Raw genomic sequence first — 18,459 nt, 5'->3', positions numbered from 1 at the left:
GGGACGCGGAGGAGGTAAGGAAGCAGCAGCAGCGCTTACATTGCGCTTCTGCTACTTTAAAGTCTGATCTGCGTCAATCACGTTGCAGATCCGACTTGACAGCCCCCCAGCCACGTTGCCCAGGGGCTGTCTACCCTCCTGACTCTCTGCAGAGGCGGCAAAAGCCACCAAAGCAGAGAGAAGGGCTCAGCTGCAGGAGAACATACAGTGTACGTTCTTGGCAGCCTGAGCCCTGAACCGCCAGCACGTACGCCGTACGTGTTTGGCGGTTAAAGGGGTTGTTCACCTTCCAAACACTTTTTTCACTCAGTTGTTTTCAGATTGTTCCCCAGAAATAAAGACTTGTTTTCAATTACTTTCCATTATTTATTTTTTACATTTTTTCCAAAATCTAAGTGTAAAGTTGAATGTCCCTGTCTCTGGTGCAGAACTGAACTGTGAACTGTTACAATTTTGCAACATTTAGTTGATCCATTTCTCAGCAGCATCTCTGGAGTATCAGCAACTATTGTATCAATTCTAACAGCTGCCTGTAATGAAACCCAGAGATTCTGCTCAGCAGGGACACAGATAAGAAACGTATCAACTAAATGTATCAATTTTGAACAGTTTACAGGGTCGGCGACCCCCCTCCCAGAGATGCTTCAGAAGGAGAGAAATGACACTTTACACTTCAATATTAGAAAAACCGTCGTTGTCAAAAGTAGTTATTTCTGGTGATCTATCTGAAACCAACTAGTTGTTTGAAGGTGAACAACCCCTTTAAGAGAGGGCTCACTTTCAAGACAGCAAGCTGGATAAATATTTTTCATTTAAATGCTTTCCTTCTCCTTTAAAGCTTTATCTCAGGACAGCACACATCCTTACACTAGGAGAAAACTAGCACAAATGGGAAAGGAGTCCGTAGTAAAAGTGGGCCAATGTGCGGTTTGCTTGTGTAGGACAAATACCAGTCGATACTCTATACCCCAATGAAGACCTTGAAGGACACTTAAGGGGGGTTAGAGTTGGCCCCTACTTTGGTTACCTTCCTTATCATTATTGATTATATATCTGCTATACTGGATACTGGACTATACTTGGCCATCACTTATCATAATATATATATATATATATATCATTCAGAACTGATACAGCATGGAAAAGCAGGAAGAATCTGCAAAAACATGTGTAGAGAATACTGGCCTCAAACAAACAATCGCAAACAAGCTATTGTGAATACCACCCTTTTCCTTAGTGGGAATTGACTTGTGTGTCATGTGCAAGTGTGTAAGGGGAATTTCTTGACACAGACCCCAAACATAAATAGGTCGGAACACCAATTCTTAAAAAAATGAAACTTCTTTATTTTTCGGATATGTTACTGGCAGTCATATACAAATTCCAACAGACTTTTCAATTGCCGTTTCCACTTTAACCGTTCAATTGCTTTCCGACCTGGTAGTCTGTGCATTACTACCCAGCGTTTACAATAGGGTTACTCTTTACTCACAATCTGCTGGTCCTCCTTGGTCTGGCTCGGTGATCTGGTGCACCACTACACCCCTTCACCATTCCACCAGTCCCCCGCTTCGATCATCCGGCACTCGACCAGTGCCCCTTGACCACTCCGGTGGGTACCAGCTACCTGGACTTGAAGTCTTCTACTTCCACCCTCTCTTGCCTAACAACCTCACCACTGTTACCCTATCTTGGGAATTATTCCCCGGATCCTAATCCGACTACGCTCCTTGTCGGGGCAAAAGACTACCCATACTAACTTCCCTATCTCAGACACCTAGTGCCTGCTAAACTATGAACTACTATGCTAAATTCTATCTTACTTTCCTTTCTGTTTTAGCTCTTCTTCAGGACTGCTCCTTTCAGACAGCATCCTCCCATTCAGACTCTAACTCTAGGGTGTGGCCTTCTTTTATAGCTGCCCAGCTTCCCAGCCACTGCTGTATCACTTCCTCTGCATGTGCTGGTCCTCATTCTGTTCATGTGTCTCCCATCTGCTAATGGGGAATAAATTACACTTTTCTTATCCTTGAGCTCCACCTGCTGGCCACTCACCCAAATAACACTCTACTGCCACCTAGTGAATTGAAATAACCATTTACACAGTGTTACATACAAAAGTCTCATTAAAGGGGTTGTTCACCTTCCAAACACTTTTTTCAATTTAGTTGTTTTTAGATTGTTCCCTAGAAATAATGACTTTTTCCAATTACTTTCCATTATTTATTTTTTAAGTTTTTTCCAAAATCTAAGTTTAAAGTTGAATGTTCGTGTCTCTGGTGTTTGAGTCTGACAGGTCAGTAATTCAGGCACAGACTCTGAACTGTTACAATTTTGCAACATTTAGTTGATCCATTTCTCAGCAGCATCTCTGGAATATTAGCAACAATTGTATCAATTCTAACAGCTGCCTGTAATGAAACCCAGAGATTCTGCTCAGCAGGGACAAAGATACAAAATATATCAACTAAATGTATCCATTTAGAACAGTTTACAGGATCGGCGACCCCCCCTCCCAGAGCTGCTTCAGAAGGAGAGAAATGACACTTTATACTTCAATATTAGGAAAACCGTGACACATAGAAAATAGAAAGTCATTGGAAAAAGTTGTTCTTTCTGGTGATCTATCTGATAACAACTAGTTGTTTGAAGGTGAACAACCCCTTTAACATCACATAATTCACAAACAACATTTTTAACCATTTCACCCTCTCACAACACAATTCACTCTCTTACACACGCGCCTTCTTAAATGTGCCACGTCCTCGTGCACCACAACACTCGTACAAACATGCATTCAAAGAAATAGTCAAGACAAGTGTAATGGAATGCTGAAAATGTTATATTCAACTGGTACCTTATTATCTGCATAAGGCGTGTCTTATGAAAACTAAAATTACTATTAAGATTTTTTTTTTTTTTTTTACACATTAATACTTATGGAATACAATGTCATCTCCGGAGAAAGTTGAGAATCCCGTCTTATAGTTCCATAACTATGAAGAGATAGTGCAACTGAACAAAGTCACTTAAAATAGTTCAACAAAAATATTTGTTACCAGAGTCCCAGAAGGCAAAGTCCAGCAACTGTCGTTACAACACGACTAAAAAAAACTAACTGTAAACCTGCAGAGTAATGCATCAACTTGTAGGCCTTAAACCATGCGCTGGAACCAACTCTTTGTCACCTCATGTGGGATATAGTAAGCTGGATGAGGCTTCTCCACTTTGAGGCCGTCAAACCCCAGGACATCCTTGCTGAGTCGACGTTCAGGAGCCCGTTTACAGACACTCCTCACGTGATGTTGTACGACTGTGCGCCCCAACCACCACTTGGCCAGACAACCTTTGACTTGCTCCTGGGCCTGTTGCCTAGCGGTACTATCAGGCTGCTGTAGACTTTTACTGTCGAGTTGTAGATATTGCAGGATATCCTGGTTGATCCATTCCTGCAACTGGGTCTCAACACGTTGGTATACCCACCTCGGGGCATAGGGCATAAAGAACCCCCAGCGCTTGTGCACTTCCACATTGATCTTTCGTTGCACCTTTGAAATGGCACGAAACTCACGTGGGGAAGCTTCTCCTGGAAGAACCCAGAATTCCTTAGCTTCCTCTGGTAACATGAAATCTGCTTCGGTCAAAGCTAGCGTGAGAGTAGCTCCAGGCGCAGACCCCATCTCGCTATCTTCCTCATGGGTGTCAGTGTCGTTCTGAACATCAGACACGTCCCACTCCTCGCACCACGTGCACTCAGTCGTCTCTCCAGAGTCGACATGCTTACCCCAGTTAGCCTCAACGTCACTAGGGCCTACTGAACCGGAGGGCAGAGTGGCAGGTAAATCTGGCTGCGTCACAGTGGGGGTAGATGCGGGCGTTGCCGGTGGGCTATCAGGATGGGGCTCTTTCACCGGTTCTTTAGCTGGTACAATGGATTTCCCAGCTATGGCACCCTGTACAGCGGTACCTACAGGAAGTGCGGGAGGCTCCTGTCCAGTAAACAGTAGCAGCTGCGGCTCTGCGGCCACAACGGGAGCTGGCTGTAACTCTAGCTGCTTAATGAGCCGATCCACTATTTCCACGGTAGGTGGTAGCTGTTCCAGATAAAAGGGACCCATATAATGCTTACGCTTGCAGGTCCTGCAGCGCCCCTCGACTTCCACAATACCCCAACGCAGCTCCGCGCCGCAGCCGCCACAGTTAGGGATTAGAAGAAGCTTGCCAAGGTCAGTGAGTTTTTCCGCAAAGTATCCAGCCCACTGAAATCTGCGGCCAGTATCAATCAGCCGAGTGCTGGCAGGGGTTTTATCTATCGTGGTTACACTCACTTTTCACACTCACAAAAAAAGTTCTGCGTTCTTCAGTAGAAAGTGTTTACTCAAAATGGCGCCATGTCCACGCCCGCAGTTCTATTAATAGTGACGATGCCCCACACAATATGGCCACCAACGTAATTCCTGTTCCTGTTGTCCTCCAACCAGAAACAGCACCACCTTCAAACAACTGTCAAATGCACAGCTGTATAGTTCCAAATAACACAGTCCGTACCCTGCTCACAGCAGCGCCAAAATTATGTAAGGGGAATTTCTTGACACAGACCCCAAACATAAATAGGTCGGAACACCAATTCTTAAAAAAATGAAACTTCTTTATTTTTCGGATATGTTACTGGCAGTCATATACAAATTGCAACAGACTTTTCAATTGCCGTTTCCACTTTAACCGTTCAATTGCTTTCCGACCTGGTAGTCTGTGCGTTACTACCCAGCGTTTACAATAGGGTTACTCTTTACTCACAATCTGCTGGTCCTCCTTGGTCTGGCTCGGTGATCCGGTGCACCACTACACCCCTTCACCATTCCACCAGTCCCCCGCTTCGATCATCCGGCACTCGACCAGTGCCCCTTGACCACTCCGGTGGGTACCAGCTACCTGGACTTGAAGTCTTCTACTTCCACCCTCTCTTGCCTAACAACCTCACCTCTATTACCCTATCTTGGGAATTATTCCCCGGATCCTAATCCGACTACGCTCCTTGTCGGGGCAAAAGACTACCCATACTAACTTCCCTATCTCAGACACCTAGTGCCTGCTAAACTATGAACTACTATGCTAAATTCTATCTTACTTTCCTTTCTGTTTTAGCTCTTCTTCAGGACTGATCCTTTCAGACAGCATCCTCCCATTCAGACTCTAACTCTAGGGTGTGGCCTTCTTTTATAGCTGCCCAGCTTCCCAGCCACTGCTGTATCACTTCCTCTGCATGTGCTGGTCCTCATTCTGTTCATGTGTCTCCCATCTGCTAATGGGGAATAAATTACACTTTTCTTATCCTTGAGCTCCACCTGCTGGCCACTCACCCAAATAACACTCTACTGCCACCTAGTGAATTGAAATAACCATTTACACAGTGTTACATACAAAAGTCTCATTAACATCACATAATTCACAAACAACATTTTTAACCATTTCACCCTCTCACAACACAATTCACTCTCTTACAAGTGCAGTTGGTGACTTTGTGCCACTGAGCATGAGACAGTTACTGCACCTGAAAACACTGGTCCACAAGCCAGCCCTATTGCTAAAAAGCAGTAGCATACAAGATCAAACAGAAATAACCACTCAGCACCACAACTAGCTCCAGGTTGCAAAACTCTGAGCAACACCAGCTGTCAGTGCAACCTATGCTACATCCAACCCAACTGTCAAACATGCCAAATGCTGCAGCAAACCAGTATCCATGCATGCAAGGTTTCTACACAAGGCTAATAGAGGAAAGGGTGGGGTACAATACTGGTAGACCAGTACAACTCACAGCCAGTCCTGTGGTTATAACAATACACACACCTGTCTGCACAGAGAACTCACAATTCTAAGTCAAAAGAACACGGGCACCCTGCCAGATAACATGAGCTATATAACAGGAATACTCTAGTCAGGGATCTCCAACTTTTTTTTTTTTACCTGTGAGCAACATGTAGGTGTAAAAGGATTTGGGGAGCAACAAAAGCATGAAAAAAAATCCTGGGGGTGCCAAATAAGGGCTGTGATTGGCCATTAGGTAGTGCCTATGTAGAATGGCAGCCTACATTGAGGCTCTGTTTGGCAGTACACCTGCTTTTTATACAACCAAAACTTGCCTCTAAGCCTGGAATTCAAAAATAAGCTCCTGCTTTGGGGGCACTGGGAGCAACATCCAAGGGGTTCATGAGCCACTGGTTGGGGATCACTAGAATTCAGTCAGACTGCTTATAATGATTACAGGGAGTCCTCAATTTACATACGCCTGACTTACATACAACTCACATTTACAAACAGAGGCTATTACAGTAATGTACTGTGGTTTTCTTTAGCTTTAATAAACCACCTACTGCAGAGCAAAGAAAAGTAAAAATAATTACTATGTCGCATTTAATAAGTAAATATATGTTTCATACATATTCAACTTAGGAACAAACTTACAGACTCTATCTAGTACATTACCCCAGGACGGCCTGTATAAGAAAGGAAGGAGGTACCATACTGCTTCAGCTGTGCAACCTCCAGCCAGTCCTGAAAGTGCCTTGTGTAATAAAGAGCAAATATAACCTCCTTGTCTGCACAGAGGACTCAGGTTCACCAATAGAAAACTTAAAATATTAAACAGCAATGGTAAACAGGCCCAGAGGAACATCTGGGTCATAGTAATGACTAGTCTATAGGATAGAAACTCCAGCCAGAGCCCTGAACCCAGAGCCCTGATAGCTTTCAGCTGAGATACAAAGGGAGGGATTTTATCTGTTTTTTCCTGATCTGATTATTTTGAAGTTTTTTATTAATGAATTAGGTTACATCGGTTTTTTTTAAATATAAATATGAGAATTTTTTAGATAATTCCCTACGTGTGGAATCATCTGGGGATTAAGTTTAGGGGCTAGGACTGCTGAAAAGGGCTTCGGCCATGGCTGGTATTTTGCTGGCTAGGCTAGTGAAACACTGGTTGGCAAACCTATTAGTCAATGTGGAGGGGCACCAAATCAGTTAAAATATTGTGCCCCATTTCCAGGCTACTGTTGGAACAATCCAAAAGTCTCTTAGCAGGAGAGAACACATACTAGGTAGAAAAATGTATGCCAACATGTGATATTGCAGAAAGCAGCAGTCACTAGCCCCACTGAAAAGCTACGGTCTACAACAGGGGTGTCCAACCTGCGGCCCAGGATGAATATGAATGCGGCCCAGCTTGAACTTCCGCCAATCCAGGAAACGTTATGTTGCAATGTCACGCACAGAGAGCGTATGTACGCGGTCGCCAAGCTTGTTTCTATAAACTATAGTAGTACTTATCTGTTATCTACTGTGTATCCTGTGCTTGAATGGCTGCCCCCATGGCTACACAGCAGCTTGTTTATATAAACTATAGTAGTACTTATCTGTTATCTACTGAGTATCCTGTGCTTGAATGGCTGCCCCCATGGCTACACAGCAGCTTGTTTATATAAACTATAGTAGTACTTATCTGTTATCTACTGTGTATCCTGTGCTTGAATGGCTGCCCCATGGCTACACAGCAGCTTGTTTATATAAACTATAGTAGTACTTATCTGTTATCTACTGTGTATCCTGTGCTTGAATGGCTGCCCCCATGGCTACACAGCAGCTTGTTTATATAAACTATAGTAGTACTTATCTGTTATCTACTGTGTATCCTGTGCTTGAATGGCTGCCCCCATGGCTACACAGCAGCTTGTTTATATAAACTATAGTAGTACTTATCTGTTATCTACTGTGTATCCTGTGCTTGAATGGCTGCCCCCATGGCTACACAGCAGCTTGTTTATATAAACAATCATAGTCTTTCTGAAGCAAACATGTCTAGTTTTGCCAGTGCAGAGTAACAGTACATTATATTTTAATTACTTTGATACATTTACAGTTTTTGGTGCTACTGTTCCTTTAAAAACAGAGGAATCGGAGGTACCATAAACTGAGGAGTTGGGAGCCAAAGGATTTATGTACGGACTCCACAAGCCCTGCCTGATGGAATGAGAAGCAAATCTCCACTGATGGTCTTTGGCTAATGGAACATGGGGCAGGACATGAACTAAACACTGTTACTGCTTCATGGCCATACAAATGATCTGTGAAGATGTATCTGCAGAGAGGACCACACCAGTGATAAATGGGTTGCCCCAAATCCTTTAAAAATGGAGTGTTTAGGGTGTCAATTTGTGCTCTGCAGCAGGTCAGGGGCAAATAGCCCAGCCGCTTCCCTGCCCTGTGCCCCCCCACCACCACCAATTCGGACATCAGAACAAGATTGATTCACACCCCACACCCTTGGTGGTGCCAGAGTCAGTCAGGCAGGTTTATAAATCATTGTGGTGATCTGAATTGAGTTAACCTTCACACGGATTCAAAGTTTTTTCAACCCATACATTACTAATCCCCCTGGCAACATGTGCATCAGTCAAGGGCGCTTCATAAATATTCAACTTTCTGAGCTGAGCAGTGGCAGGTGTACAGGGGCATTTCCTCAGGTTTTTTTTTCTTTAAAATGTGAGAGCTTACAAAACCCCCTGTAACAGACTTTAGACTAGACATACAAGTGGGTCTTTTGCTTCTTGGAAGTGTCCGTGGCACGCCCCTTTGTAGTCCCGCCCCCACGGCTTAAAATCTGTTCCCCAGTTGTGGGAGGTTCACATGCAATAAAATGGTCACATGCTCCTTCTATTACTGACACAGCTGACTGAACACTGAAAAGAAACCATATAGGTAGAATGAGGGCTCAGTAACATTTCCTAAACTTCCTGTGACACACGGGTCCCTCTGTTTGCAAACAGCGACAAAGGCTCATTCCGGTCTCACAGCTCGGCTGGTTATGAGGAGAATACCCGGGAATGTTACAAAGAAGACATTATCCCCCATATGTAATATAAGGCACTAAGTTTGCCCATGAGCAGTAACCCAGAGCAACCAATAAGATGTTTGCATTTAAACAGGTGACCAGTAAATGCTACCTGCTGATTGGTTGCTATGGGTTACTGCCCCTGGGCAAACTTAATGCCTTTTATTATGTGTGAGAGTATAAACTGCCAGCGGTACCGGTAATAGTGTCTCTTCTCAACCGGGTCACTTCTGCATCTGACCGTACAGTATTCCTCTCCAGCAGCTTCCTCTACACTGGTCTTTTATGTGATAGGCATCAGCGCCCCGCCCCCCAACGTCACACCCGCGCGCTGTATGTAAATTTCCGAGAGTTGAAAGTTTCCATAAATCCTGCATGCAGGGCACGGGGGTTTCAAACTGTGTCAACAAATAAGCTGAGGAGAAGCGGTCTATAAGGCTGGCCGAGAAGTCGTTAGGTCTTTCCAAGGATAAAGCGGCAGATACAGTTCTGTAGTTGCTCCGTCTCAGTCAGTGTTTATTAAAGGGACAGTATTGTGTTACACGGATCTCTGTACAGATATGGCACCTGTTTTATTATTACACAGAAAAAAGGAAATCGTTTTTAAAAATTTGGATAAAATGGAGTCTTTTTTTGGAGCTTTCTGGATAACGGGTTTCTGGATAACGGATCCCATGCCCATAGCATACGTCCCAAGTGTCCGGATTAGGCGGGACAGTCCCGATTTTACCTGCCTGTCCCGCCGTCCCGGATAGCAGGTGAAGATGTCCCACTTTTTGGCTCGCTTCTTACTCTGCCCCGGCGTCTGCCTCTGCCTCGTCCCCATCCTCTCCGCTGCTCGTAACTCATGCTTCACAGCAGGCCCGGACTGACCATCATCTGACTGTTCGGGCATTTGCCTGTGGGCCACTCTATGGGGCAAATTCACTAAGCGCCAAAGCGCCGAACGCTAGCGTTAATTTACTAGCGTTTGGAATTTTCGTTACTGCGCAAATTCACTAACGAACGCTGGCGTAGATTCGCTAGTGTTACTTCGCACCCTTACGCCTGGCGAATTTTCGCTACGGACGTAACTACGCAAATTCACTAACTTGTGCATTCTACTGAAAGCTACCTTTTACGCTAGACTTCCTTCACCACCTCAGACCAGGCGAAGCGCAATAGAGTAGATAGGGATTGCTTCAAAAAAAGTCAACATTTTTTCTAAGTCCCAAAAAACGCTGGCGTGTTTTCTACATTATGGGTGATAGGCTGAAAAAGATCGAAAAAATTTTTGGGGCTCCCCTCCTTCCCCCCTACATTTCCTGACTCATGGCAACTTACCTATACAGTGGGCACATGTGTAGGGCAAAATAAAAATTTTATTTGATGTTTTGAAGGTTTTCTAGGCATTTGTAGTGCTGATACGTATTCCTCCATTGAAATTTGAATTTGGCGCCGTATGCAAATTAACCTTCGCTAGTGTAACTTCGCTTCACTTAGCGAATCAACGCTAGCGCAACTTCGCAATCTTACGCTACCCCTGTGCGCAACTTCGGATTTTAGTGAATTTGCGGAGCGCTGGCAAAACTACATCTGGCGAAGTGTGGCGAAGTGTGGCGAAGCAGTGGCGAAGTTGCGCCTGGCGCAACTACGAATCTTAGTGATTTTGCCCCTGTATCTTGTATAAGTGGGCTGCTCCTGATAGATCCGGCGGGCTTTAGGGCCGCTCCTCCATCCTATCTACCACTGTGGCTCCGCCCACTCCTGTCTGTGCTCGTGCTGCTGCTGCCTCTGCTGTGCTGCGTGTGTCCCAGTTGATCTGTTCCTGGTATGTACATTTAACATTTCCCCTGCAGATCTGCTGTATATCGGCCATGTAGAGAAATATGTACAAGAAACTTGCAGATTTGCTGGAGGTGCAGAATCACAAGTGATCTAAACCTGTTACAGATGTTTTTATGTCCCTTTCCTGCTTCCTACAAAATGAAAACCATTTCAGTTCTATTACACAATTAGTCTATTTTTAATATAGAACTTTTTATGCTTTAAGTTACTGCTACGATAATCAAGATGAAATAAATATTTATATACGAACTGATAATATGAATTTAATGCTATAAATTAATGGCTACATATGAAATTTGATAAATGAATTTTGTACATGATTTTATACATATTTTGTGTGATGAAATAAAAAATCTCAATTCATTTAAATCAATTTACTCCATTTAATTAATTAATGATTATTATATTTCATTAAGAAGAAATTTACAAGAGTGCGACATAAGGGACCATTTTTCGTTTCAACCTATTACAGAATTAGGTTTCCTTCCTTACACTTTTCCCTTGTTTACAAAATGTGATTGACTTGTATCTTGCATCATATTTGTTCTGTTCCCACATGAAGGCGAATGAAGGTATAACTAACAATAGCTGTGTGACTTCCTACCTTCGTATCCAAGCAGTGGGGCAGACCGGACCGGCAGACGCTCAGGTTGGATGGATTCAAACGTAGACACAGAGATGAAATCAGCCTGGGTTTATTTGATCCAGAATACAGCCATATATATGGTGATACAATACTGTTCTGTAGTAGTGGTATCAATACTGTCCTGTAAATGACTTTCCTGAGGCTAACTGCTGGTCAAAAACTGATGCCTTCAAAAGCCCAAAATGTCTAAATGTCCAGTCACACAGTAAATGAGGCACTAAAAATGGCTGCAGGAAGTGAGAAGGACAGAGCTGGCAGAAAACCACCCTGAGAGGAAAAACTTTACTAACAAGAACAGAGGTGTGCAGCATGCAAATTTTGGCCAGCAGATGGCAGCAGTACAACAATGCACAGAAAATAACATGGTAAAGAAGGATTAATAATAACGTATGCAATTAACTATGAGGAGAACAGCACACTCCCCGTCTGAAATTTACTTTGGAGATTTCACTATGACGAATGTCCATGAAATATAACACAAACCTGCAACAAAACATGTTTGAATGCAATAAACATAACAATATAGTTGGCTTTCTTGGCTTGTAATGGAGAAGATGTCTATAGTTCAACTTCAGTCCTGTTCATCCTGCAGGAACGTTCTCGATTGGTAATATCAAAATGAGTTCGTTAATTGGCCTTGCGAACGTTTTAAGCTCGCCCTTCCTGAAGATCTTCAACTCCACTTTTCGGACCTTGCCATCTTTGCTAGGGAAAACCTTTGTAATTAGTCCCATAGGCCAGGCAATCCTTTCGGTTTGTTGCTCCTTCATCAATACAAGGTCTCCTTCTTTCAAGTTTGGTTTTTGGTGTTGCCATTTTCTTCTTCCTTGAAGAATATTGAGATACTCCTTTCGCCATCTGTTCCAGAAGTAATCCGCCAGGTATTGTACACGTTTCCAGTGTTTTTGGTAGATATTCGCGTGAGTAAATTCTCTACTCGGCATTAGTATATTCTCAGTTTTTTGGGTAAGTAGAGTAGCTGGAGTCAGTATGGCTGGTGTTTCAGGATCCATAGACACTGGCACAAGGGGTCTTGAAATGATAATAGCCGAAACTTCAGCAAGAAGGATGACAAGAGTCTCATGTGTGAGTCTTGAAGAGTTTACATCCATCAACATAGAATTTAAGATGTTGCGTGAGATCCCGATCATTCTCTCCCAGGAACCCCCCATATGGGAACTATGAGGAGGATTGAAGATCCAGGTGCAACCTTTCTCTGCCAACTGATCTTGAATGGGCTTGGTGTCGATGTTCAGTTCTCTACAGGCTCCAATGAAGTTACTTCCTTGGTCTGACCTCAACTGTTTCACTGGTCCTCTGATTGCGAAGAACCGTCTTAAGGCATTAATGAGACTGGATGTGTCCATGGATTCTATCACCTCTATGTGAACGGCTCGCACACTCATGCAAGTAAATAGCACAGCCCAACGTTTACTGTTTGCGTGACCGCCACGGGTTCTGCGTGCAGACACCATCCATGGCCCAAAGACGTCCAGGCCAGTATAGGTGAAGGGCGGTTCTGAACATAGTCTATCTGCAGGCAAATCAGCCATTTGTTGATGTAGCAGTTTCCCTCTTGCCTTGCGACAGTGCACACAGTCATGCAGTATTCGGGCTACAAGTTTTTTCATACCTATAATCCAAAGACCTGCAGACCTTAACTTGCCTTCGGTGATTTGTCTGCCCTGGTGTTCAGCATTTTTGTGGTAATGTCGGATCAGCAACACAGTGATATGATGTTTGCTGGGAATAATTAGAGGATTTTGTTCTGCAACTCCTAGGTCGGCTTGATTCAAACGACCACCAACTCTGAGCAGGCCAAAACTGTCTATAAATGGATTTAGGTTGGCAAGAGGACTCTTTATAGGAATCTGCTGTCTGTTGTACAAGCACTTCCATTCTACGTTAAATTCTCCCTGCTGGACGTGACGTATTATGAGAGACTCGCTATGAGAAATGTCCCCAGCAGAGAAGGGTTTATGGCAGACGTGCCAACCATGACAATCTTTATCTTCCTGAGCATTGCGATAACATCTAGCGATGTGCACTAACCTTGCAATAGTTCTGATGAGTCTCATCCAACTGGAGAAACGTTCAAAGCGATGACAATGGAGGCTGGAGGCTTGCGTTGCTTCAGTGACTAATGCACTAACTTCAGCGCGGATTTCGGGATCATTATCCGGATCCTGGATGCTGAAATCTTCCTGTACATGTTCATCCGCCTCTCCTAGCAGAAACTCTGGACCTGTAAGCCAAGAAGAGTTAGTAAAAGAACCTATAGACATAGGCCTAGTGGCATGATCTGCTGGATTGAGTTTGGATGGTACATAGTGCCATTGTTCAGGTTTGGAGGACCTCCTGATTCTCTCTATGCGGTTACTGACATACACATAAAATCGTTTTTTCTGATTGTAGATGTAACCTAAAACGACCTTACTGTCGGTGTAATACTGGACTTCATCTATGTCGCCATCCAATTCTTGTTGTATGAAATCCGCAATTTCCACTGCTAACACGGTCCCACAGAGTTCAAGTCTGGGAATAGTATGATCAGGCTTGGGGGCTAACTTAGCCTTACCAAAGACAAATCCAACGTGATTTTGATTGTTGGGGTCTGTCACCTTCAGATAGGCCACCGCTGCTATGGCCTCAGTGGAGGCATCCGAGAACACATGGAGTTCCTTCTTTACGCTAGAGGTAAGTGAGGTTTTAATATAGCATCTTGGGATGCGGATCTCATCTAAAGCACACAAAGATTGCTTCCAGGCTTCCCATTTTTGCTCTTTATCAGAAGGAAGAGGGGCGTCCCAATCCTTGATGGTTTCAGAAAGCTGTCTCAGTAGGGATTTACCCTGTATAGTGATGGGTGCTACAAATCCCAGTGGATCGAATAGGCTGTTCACCACGGATAGGACACCGCGTTTTGTGAATGGCTTGTCTGCACAACTTATTTGAAAACCGAAGGAGTCGGCTGAGAGATCCCATCTGAGGCCCAAGCTCCTTTGCACGGGTGGACTATCCTGTCCCAGGTTAATATCCTTGAATCCAGGTGCATGATCACCCGACTCGAAGGCCCTCATCACGGCCAGGCTGTTTGAAGCTATTTTGTGCAGTCTAAGTTTAGCTTGGTACAACATGCCTTGGGTCCTTTTCAGCAGATCGATAGCCGCTTCCTCAGTTGGTAGTGATTTGAGTCCATCATCTACATAAAAGTCTTTTTCCACAAAGTCTCTGGCATCTGTGCCGTACTCCGATTCTCCTTCTAACGCAGTTCTCCGAAGGCCGTACGTCGCTACGGCAGGTGAAGGGCTATTTCCAAATACGTGTACCCTCATTCGGTACTCCACCGTCTCTGCGTTGGTGTCATTGTTCTTATACCACAGAAACCTGAGGAAATCCCGGTGGTCCTCTCTGACTACAAAACAGTGGAACATCTGTTCGATATCAGCAGTGATGGCGATAAGCTCTTTCCTGAACCTCATCAGCACTCCGACCAGGTTATTTGTCAGATTGGGACCTGTAAGAAGGACATCGTTAAGGGATACACCTTGGTGTTTGGCACTTGAATCGAAAACAACCCTAATTTGATTAGGCAAGTACCAGGACTCGTTCTTTCCTAGGGATGGAGCTGGTTCTGCGTGGTTATTACGGAATATTTTATCCATGAAGGCAACGATGTGTTCTCTCATTTCAGGCTTACTGTTCATGGTACGCTGAAGAGAGTTAAATCTGGATAGCGCTTGCTCTCGATTGTTCGGGAGTCTTACCCTGGTGGCTCGGAAGGATAATGGAGAGACCCAGTGATTGGTTTTGTCTTTAAAGAACTCACTGTCCATTATCTTGACAAACTCTCTGTCCTCTACTGACATGGCTACTTTATCGTCATCTTTGGTTGTGCGAAAGACTGATCTCCCCAAGTTGTCTGCAAAGAGGGGAGAAATGATGTCAGGTGGTTGTATGAGGTCTGGAGACTTCTCTTTCACTTCATAGTGATGAGGACACGGCTTAATGCAAGTTGTGCGTCCATCTCCACGCACGTACGTTTTGAAAGAGTTAATTCTTGGTTGATCCAAGCATACATTTCCTATGACTACCCATCCCAAGTCCAGTCTCTGGGCATATGGCGCGTAGTCGGGACCATTACATTGTTGGCGCACCTTGTGCACTCTTAGATTGTCTCTGCCGAGCAGGAGTAGAATCTCTGCGTTGTTGTCCATAGGTGGGATAACGTTGGCAAGGTGCCTTAGGTGTGGCTGGTGAAATGCAGCTTCTGGGGTAGGGATCTCATCCCTATGGTTAGGTATTTGATCGCATTCGATCAGTGTTGGTAGGGGTATTGCTGTATTCCCATTGATGGGAGAAGCAATGAATCCTTGTGCCCTCCTTCCGCTAGTCTCTATGCGGCCCGAGCAGGTGTTTAAGATGTAGGGTTCTGATGGTCCCTCTATTCCAAAGGCATCGAAGAATTTAGGTCCTGCTAGCATACATTTTTACTGCCTTTTCTGGTAGTCCCTCTGGATAGACCTTGATTAGGCATATTCGGGCACAACATTTCTCACTCTGGCTGTCGCCACATACTTCCAAACATGAGCAGGAAACGGCGGTGGCTGAGTTAGCGTTATTCTGAGGCTCCCCGCCATGACTTGGAGCGGGACTGGTGGTGAAGACAGCTGGTGAGTCTCTGGTGAGCGGAATTGGGTGCATAGCTGAGGCATGTCTTTCACTATGACACTCCTCACACTTGATGATGGATTTACAGTCATTAGCCATGTGCTCCAATGAAGCGCAGCATCTGAAACATACCCCAAGCTCGCTGAGAACTTTCTTCCGCTCCTGCATGGTTTTAGATCTAAACCCTCTGCATTTGTTCAGTGAGTGTGGTTTTTTATGAATGGGACATTCACGATTGAAGGACTTGTCTACTGATGAGGTATTGTACTGTTTACCCGTGGGTGCTGCAGGTGATGGTAGGTTAGTCTTTCTGACACTCACGTTGCTCTTAAAGTCTCTGTTTTTATGCAAGACACTTTCATACCTTGAAGATGGTGTCGCTGAAGCTGTAGTGTTGAACTCCAGGAAATCGAGGCTGGGGTCATTCCTCATCTGGGACTGTTCATCGATGAATCTGCAGAAATGAATAAATGGGGGAAAGGTGACGTTATGCACTCTTTTGTACCTTGAGACTGATGCCGCCCACTTTTCTTGCAGACTGTAGGGTAACTTCACGACAATTGGGTTCACTCCGTGGGCTGTATCCAGGTAGCACAGGCCGGTCAAGCGAGGGTCTCTTTTGGCAAGCTCTAATTCCATGAGCAGATCACTCAAATCCTGAAGCTTATGGACATCCTTGAGATTGATCTTTGGGACGTTCTGCAGTCTCTTGAATAGGGCTTTCTCTATTGCTTCTGCACTGCCGAATGTACGTTCGAGTCTCTGCCAGGCGGCAGCGAGACCTGCTTCTGCTTGTCCCACATAGACAGTTCTGAGGCTCTTAATACGACTTGTGGAGCCTGGGCCCAGCCATTTGATCAAGAGGTCGAGCTCCTGCTCTGCGGTCAGGTTGAGGTTGGCAATGGCGGCTTCGAAGGTTGCTTTCCAGGCTCTGTAGCTCTCTGCACTGTCATCAAATTTTGAGAGACTTGTGTTAATTAGCTCTCTGCTCACCATAAACCTGGCAAACTCGGACATATCCGATTTCTCACTGCTTGTTGCCATGACAACTTGTGATGCCCCCGGGGCATGTGGGCTGCGTGGCGTGAAAGGGTGAGATGCTTCCGGGTAGAATGATGTTGCTGCAGGGTTGAGCTGTGGTCTAGCCTCTGTAGGTTGTGATGACTGCTGCTTGAGCTGTGGCGGTAGGCCGGGAAATGCCGGGTAGCCTTTTTGCTGTAACACCTGTCCTTGGTAGGGCACATCTGGGTGAACGTCATCAGGTTGCTCAGGTGCTGTGGGTGGCACTGGCACTGTAGGTAGAGTTGACCTGAGGGTTTCAGTGTTGTCGGCTTGGACAGTACTGCAAACTGGGGGTGGTGCAGGTAACTGCTTCAGTACATAGTCACTGGTGCGATCAGCTGGATCATCTATCTCCTGTGGTGGCAAGCAGACTGGGTCAAGGCCTTGGCTCAATGCTTGCTCAAGTAGTCTTACTTTAGCTAATGCAATTTCCTCTTCCATCTCTGATTCAAGAATCTTTATTCGAGCTTCTGCTTCTGCCCTCTTGGCCTCTGCGTCTGCTGCGGCCCTCTTAGCCTCCGCCTCTGCTTCTGCTATGGCCCTTTTAGCCTCTGCCTCTGCTTCTGCCCTCTTAGCCTCTGCGTCTACTCTTTTTGTCTCTGCTTCTGCCCTTGCGAGAGCTTCCTTTTCAGTGAAGGAACGTCTCACCTTGGATTGCTCTGCATTTATGCCGGCCTCTAGTAGTCGGTCGCTTAGGGCTGAGCTTCTTGAGCACGATGATCTGTATGACCGAGAGGAATGTTTAGATGAATTTGATCTGTGGGATCTAGTTTCTTGCAGATGGGAGATACGGAGTTCCGCTTTATCTTTAGCACGCAGCACCATGGCGTCTCTTTGTCCGTCTATTAATTCTGCCTTGCTCAGTTCTGACGGGGCTTCATCATTATTAGCATCTTTTAGAAAGGTTATATACCTTGTGGACAGTCTCTTATATCTTTCATGAGCTGTATTCAGCCGCCCTATAGCAACTTGTAAGCTTGTGGCATCACCTGAGGATTTAAGTCCTGACATGATGGAGGAGACTCGTTCCCATAGCTCTTCCAGGCTATCGCATAGCTCATCTTTCCTGGTTTGATAGTTTTCTCTGACCTTTATTGTCGGTTTGAGAGAGCGTCTTTGTCGCACGACTTGGTCTGCTGGAAGTGTGGAATCTGCTTCCTGTTCTTCATAATGATCAGTATCAGGTTGCATGAGCATTGTTTCATCACTGGGGAACTGTGTGAGGTCTTTTTCGGCCATTTTGATTTAAGGTGCGCTGTCTCTTTAAGAAAATAAACTTTTGAATTGGGGGCTGAAAATAGCAGTGCGGCTCCACTGAGGCACCCTGACAAGGTTCCTAAAGTGTTTTCAGTGAATTGTGGGG

Source organism: Xenopus laevis, chromosome 8L, assembly GCF_017654675.1.
Source record: "Xenopus laevis strain J_2021 chromosome 8L, Xenopus_laevis_v10.1, whole genome shotgun sequence".
Classification (NCBI taxonomy): domain Eukaryota; kingdom Metazoa; phylum Chordata; class Amphibia; order Anura; family Pipidae; genus Xenopus; species Xenopus laevis.
This window is presented reverse-complemented; position numbering follows the sequence as displayed.